Source organism: Gossypium hirsutum, chromosome A06 (assembly GCF_007990345.1).
Source record: "Gossypium hirsutum isolate 1008001.06 chromosome A06, Gossypium_hirsutum_v2.1, whole genome shotgun sequence".
NCBI classification, from domain to species: domain Eukaryota; kingdom Viridiplantae; phylum Streptophyta; class Magnoliopsida; order Malvales; family Malvaceae; genus Gossypium; species Gossypium hirsutum.
The window spans coordinates 53245961-53253305 of NC_053429.1; positions in this window are offsets into that span (position 1 = coordinate 53245961).

Genomic DNA, 7345 nt, shown 5'->3' on the forward strand with positions numbered 1-7345 from the left:
CTTTTGAACTAGTCTTCATTTTGCTAATTATTCTATCATTCAATTTTCATTCTTAGGTTAGTCATGACATTACTGTGCTTATTCTCATGCTATTACCATGCCAATGTCTATCATTTAATTTGCATTCCTAGGATTAGTTATCATACACTCCGTGTTAAATCGAGATTAGGAAAATCTCATACCCATTACATTTATATTCTCATTCTCATTGTTATTGTGGTTGAGTTTGCTTTATATCAGTAGTCTTGGCTGAAATAAGTTAGTTCAAATGCATGACTTTTTACTTCTTCGAATTTGTTTACCTATTATTATTATTCGTTTATTTATTATTATTATTGTTTATATTACAATCTTTTAATGTCGTCTTTACGAGGAAAGAAGGCAGATGTCCCTGCTTTGAAAAAAAGGAAGGGAGCGTCATCCTCCGCGTGTCCAACCACGGAAATTCGTCACCCTTTCCTTCAGTTTCCCCGAGGGCCCCAAGAAGAACTTTTCCAAATCCTTCGAGCCTGAACTTTAATTGTGGCCCGCTGCATCAACTGGGCTGCCGTAGAACAAGTTTAGTTGGCTGATACGATTTGGGCCCTCTTAACTACCGACCCTTCGTAACTGTACTTTAGGATTATCGAGCCAACATACTTCGAGCTCACGATGGAACTATGCTCAACATTCCATCTTCAAACAGTAATGACGAACTACGACGATCCCGGCACGGTCCAGTTTCACCTAGGTGGGTTAGTCTGCCAGCTAAGCATCCCAGAGTTCGGTGCTGCACTGGGCTTATATATAGAGAAGTTTAAAGAGGAGAATGACTTACATGCTCTCAGCACCATATCCATCGTTCTCCTTTACGATGCTGGGACGCACTAGTACCAGGTGGGGCCACCTACAATCCCAGCCGCTCCAAGGCATCGGCTCTCCCTCCCTCTCTAAGGTACCTACACGCCATTTTGGCTCACACAATTACAGGGAGACGAGAGAGCACCGGCGTCGTCAACACTCATGATGCCTACTTCTTATGGTGCATGTCGTACGGGCACGTCATCGACCTCGCCTATTTCATCGCCCTCGCGATTAGCACCAGACAGAGAGGCATCGGAAGGGGGTCATCTCCATTGGCCCCTACGAGACCCGATTGGCTCGACACTTTGGGCTCCTCAGCACCGTGGCCCAAGAATCATCCTTTACCCTCATCGGCTAGATGTCTCCACAAGGCATCTCGAGCATGCTTAGCATGAGGATGATCGAGAGGCGCCGAGGAACCTACCCTCCCCAATATCGTCTCACCCAATCTACCGAGAAGGAAGCCTACAAGGACATTCCTGATGATGTACCTCCAGAGCACGAGGACCCACCAACTCAACCACTACCACCCTCTCGTCCAGTTCATGCGGCGGCTTCATATGCTAACATCTCTGAGCGCGTCACTCGATTCGAGCAATAGTGTTTTCAACGTTTTGACAACCTTGATGCTACTCTACAGTATATTTGTCAGCACCTCCACATCTCATCACCAGTCCCACCTCACGAACCATCCAGTGATGAAGATGTTTAAAAACATTTATTTATTATTTTATGTTTTTCATTTTTATTACAACTACTTTTTATTTTTATTTTTAGTTGATCTTAGAATTTTATTTTTAATTATCAATTTTGGTTATTTCTTTATGAGTAATTCTTCTTCCTAATATCCCCTAAAACGTTCCTAATTTTAGCACAGTTATGTAGAGCTCCTAAGCTCATCATCGCATAGGAACTAAAAACTCCACCGGGAAAGGTTCTCCACGACTGACCATGTCCTGATCGACCAAGACCATAGCTACCACTAGATATAATATTCTTTTGGTGCAGGACTTATGGATTAATAAACCTCTACGACCGCCAGAGTATCCTCCTCCACTCTTGAACCGGTTACTCTCCAAACCTCCAGTTCGAGGAATTCATCATACAGGAAATTTCACTTCTCTCCATATCTTATTTTTATACTCTAATATCTATCTTTGTACATTAAGGACAATGTACGTTTTAAGTGTGGGGGGATATTTATTTCATTATCAGAAAAATCCTTGAATGACTACCTTGTTCTCTTGAAAATCTCTCATATTATATTTAGGATAAATTTTGATTGATTTATGATTTTTGTTGATAAATCTTGAATTAAAACATAGGCATTTATGCATTGATTGTTTAAACTTCAAGACATTAGAGAATCAAGCATGATAAGTTGATTTTTAAGAATTTAAAATATTAGGTTGTTTCCCCAAAGTTTAGGTATTACTTTGAGTTGGAATTCACAAGTTTTAAACATCAAAAAGCCATAATTTTTATGAGATTTTTGAGCCTTTTGAGCATCTATTGATTCTTTCATGCTCACTTTTATTATTGCTTGGAGTGCATCAGTATTGAACTGTTATTCTAGAACTTACTTGATTATGCATGTCGAGACCACACTATTTGATTTGATATGTCAAAATGATTAAGGCACTTAGAATTAACCCACTCATGCTATGAAAAGCCTACCTCCATGATTAACCCCTAGTAAACCCCCTTGAACCTAACAAGCCGTTTCTTGTATTACCCTTAATATTAACCCTTAACCCATTATTGTTGAAATCCCTTAAATTAATCCCTATTTTTGTCGAGATTTGAGTTGAAAAGATTGCTTAGCTATGTCTTGTTCTTAATAGTTAGTCTATGTTATTTAACTTGCTCTTAAAAAAATTTATGTATACACATTAGTAATTCCATATTCTGAAAAGAAGCTCTGTTGTACGCAAGTGATGATTAACTCTTTTTCTAGTTAGGCAATTTTCCAATTTAATCTCGATTCTAACCCTTTCTTTCAGCTTGTGACCACACCCCCTAACAAAGCCTCATTACAACCCTTTAAAGACCTTTTGATTGATGTATCATCTTAAATTATAGTGGTGGAGATTTGATTCTCATGCAAGCCTATGGTAATGACCTTTCATTATTGACTTTTGAGTGCTTCATTTATTGTCATTAAACACCTCGAGTGATTTGAGTGATTCTTTAGTAAGGAAGTGAAACTCTGTGATATTTGAATCGAAGATAATTACTTATATGAGGGGAGACACCTATGTTTTCAGAATAAAATGCTCAACTTCGAATGTTTGAAACTTTTATGTTCTTTTAGTTGAATTCTCAATGTATGATTCCCTATGGATTAATTTGAGATATTATCAATAGAAATTATAATTTGAGAATAATTTATTTTGATTATGAGTTGAGAATTTTGCTTGAGGATAGGAAAATGCTTAAGTGTGAGGGTATTTGATAAACCATAATTTATACATATTTTTACCCCATGTTTAATGTATTTTATGGATGATTTCCAATTAGAATTGGTGAATTCGATGCTCATAATGCTTTAATTTCATGTTTTATATCTAGGAGAGTAGGAGAGTGCAAGGAACGAGAAACGGGCAAAAAACGGAGAAAACGGGCCAAAGTACGAAATCAACACAGCTTGGACCTCCTCACACAGGCAGACCACACGGCCGTGTCAATTTGGCAGGCTCGAGCACTACCTGAAGTAATCGCACACGGGCGTGTCCCTGTCGAGCCCAAGTTGAGTCCAATTTGAAAAAGGCTAATTTTGAGGGCTTTTAGGCATTCCAAAGCCTATAAATACACCCTAGAGGAGGAAGAAAGGAAGACACACAGAATAGGGGGCAAGGAATTACACCAAGAAAGTCGATTGATCCATCTCAGAAGCCAGATTCATCATCAAGACTGAAGATCTCTCCTCAATTTCCCTTCAGGAGTTTTGGGTTTTCTTTATGTTTTGTATTCTTTATTATTCTAAGATTTTTCCTTCTTTAGTTATGAACTAAAACCCCTAAATACCTAAGGGGAATGAAACCTAAGACGAATCTTCTTATTATTTTCTGAATCGTATGATAAATATTTAACTTGTTCTTAATTATGTGTTCTTAATTCTTGTTTTGATATCCCAGGATACTGATTCAAGATAAGCTCTTATTCAGAGGAGGAATAGACCCTGTTTAAGATTACATTTGTCATAATTAAGCGGAGTTGATTGCGTGACAAGATTTTTCCAGATTAGGGTGAAACCTAATAAGGGGATCCATAGATCGAGTTAATGCAACCCTAGAGTGTTAATTAGAGAAAAGTCTCGGTTATTCAATCTAGGGAGTAGACGTTATTAGTCTTGAATAGGGATAATAACATAACTTAGGGATCTCTATGGATCAAGTTAAATGAATAAATCGTCCGATTTGGAGCCAGAATAACAAGTACAGTCTAGGTGGATTTTTCCTTAGGTATTGCCTTCATTCAATCGATTTTCCCAAAAGCAATTTCCCAATTCTATTCTCTATGAGTTCTTAGTTTAGATAATTAGTAAGCTAAAACAAAAACCTCTTTATTCTTAGGCTAGATAATAAAAAGACAGTCATTACTAGTACTTTTAGTTCCTTTGGGTTCGACAATCCGGTCTTGCTAAAACTATACTACTGTTCGATAGGTACACTTGCCTACATCGCGATAATAGTCAGTTTCAAGAACGAGTAATTATAAATATTTAAAACCTATCATGAAATCATGCAATCACTAACTGTTACTAGTATACTTTCAGATGGCGTTGTCCCTTCGGCAGGGATCGGCACATTATTTTCAACATCGTCAGCTACCTCTCGGTTGTGATCCATTTACTAGATTAAAATACAATTTAAATTGTCAGGAGTCGTCACATTATCACAAATTAGATATGGAATGTATAGCTAGACTCTCACACACGCTACGTTAGTCTGAGAATCAACTAAACCATAGCTCTGATACCACTAAATGTAACACCCCTTACTTGTATTCAACACCGGAACAAGGTATGAGGCGTTACCAGACTTACATCAAAAGCAAACATACAAATCGAGTCATAAATTTTGCATCCAAATTAAAACCATTTGTATTCAATCATAATGTCCCTAATACAAGCCTATGATGCCCAAAACATACTTTAGAAGTGGTTCGAGACTAAATCGAGAACTTAGGAATTTTTACAAAACTTAGAAAATTTTCGCTATGTATAGGGGTCACACGCCCGTGTGGTTTGGGACACGCCCGTGTGGTTTGGGACACACCCATGTGGGTAGGCCATGTGGTCACACACGTCCGTGTCCCTAACCCGTGTAACTCTCTGACTTGCAAGTCATGAACAAGTTAAGGTCACACAACCAAGTCACATGCTCGTGTGCTAGGCCATGTGGTTAATTTAATTTTCATAAAATAAGTGCAGACTTCAAATGGTCGGGACACATGCCTGTACTTGAGGCCGTGTACCTTACACGGCTAAGACACACGCCCGTGTCTCTGCCCATGTGCTCAATTCAGAGCATTTTGTTTCTCAAATTTTGGGTGCAGGGGACACAGCCGTGTGTCACAAATGGCCTAGACACATGCCCGTGTGCCTACCCACGTGGACAAAATAAAGGCTATCTACCAAGCCATTTGCCACCCTCATTTATGCCTATACACACACAAGTTCAATGACATAAATCATGGTATACTTAGGCACCAAAACATCCATAATCAAGGTTAGAACATATCATTTCATTATCACACATAACATATTTACAACATCATATTCTACCAAACCAAATCAAACCACACTCATATCCACAAATACCAACACAATACTTCTGTCATGCATAATTTTACTTAGTCTTCTTAGCATACCAATGAACCAATATTCAACAACCAAAACCATTAAGTCACATTCAGCCATTCACCAAGCATTTATAAACCACATCACACAAGAGATAATTGCACATGCATGCATATATATATATAAGCTTACAACCAAATCAATCAAAATGAGCCAAGTTACATGGCCAAATACAATATCAAGCCTTTAACAATTACAAGCCAATAAATTTGGCCAAATTCATAATGACACATATAACAAAATGACCAAGTCGCTATACATGCCATATTATCAAAATGTTTAAAATCATCGGTACCCAAAATAACAAATTAATAGTGTGATGCGATCTTTGACGATCTCCAATCCGAGCTAGCTTGGTGACACTATAGAACATGAAAATAAAATGCAGTAAGCTATATAGCTTAGTAAGCTCGTATGACAGAAATAAGCAACCTTACCATATATTAATCATGCAAGTAATATAACATAAGATAATATAATTTAGCATAATCTCATGATCATAATTCACTTCCATCACAACTTACCTTGAAACCGTCATCTCACAAATTAATAATCATAAGCTTTGAGTACTTACCCGTACCATCTCGTAATAATTTCATACTTAGCCTCATCGTTTTCATACCCAATGAACCACTCAGAATAATAATATCGGATACACGAGAAAACTTTGCACACAAGGTGTCACATATGTAGCCATTGCTACCTTTATCTCATAACACATATATGCTCATTCTTGAGCTATCAACGGGCCTGCTCACACAAGCTGTCAGTCAAGACGTAGCTACATGGTGCCACTCACACAAGTTGTCAAGTAACCATAACATATGGCAGTATACTCAGCCACCAGTAGGATGTACAGGACTAGCACCCGGGTCACATAACATAAAACCCTAGTGACATGTCACTTGTATCCTAGTCTATTCCTAAGGTTCAATTGGGTTTTCTCGCTTGCCAAATCGTCGTCAAATATGTCCGTGAGGTCGATTACACACATCATACATAAATTAAAGCATTTAAAATACATTTAAAGTAAAGCTTATTTAACATACGAACTTCCTCGGTTCCAAAAACGGTAAAAGGACCTATTCGTCAATTATTTTGTTTTTCCCCCGATCTAGATCCGAACTTCATTTTTCTTGATCTATAATATCAAATTTAACTTATTTAATCATCATATTATTCAATTCAGCCCAAAAACATATTATGGCAAAATTTACATTTTTCCCTTAACTTTTCAACATTTTACAATTTAGTCCCTAAGCTTGTAAAATGAATTTCTTTCAATTTCTTCACAACCCAAGCCTAGCCGATTGTTGTTTATGCTCATAACAGCCCACATTTTTCATTTATTCTCATTTCTACACATTTTATAAACTTTTACAAATAAGTCATTATTTAACATTTTTATCGAAAATCACTTTACAAACATTGTTTAACTAACAACGAACATGCAATTTCTACCATCAAACATCAAAATACATGCATCCTCAAAATGGGTAAAATTTTAAACTTTTATTTTCTTTCAAATTAGTCCTTGAAATAGCTAAATCAAGCTACAATGACCTCAAAAATATAAAAATCATTAAAAACGGGACAAGAATGGACTTGCAATCGAGCTTGAAAGCTTGGCCAAACCCT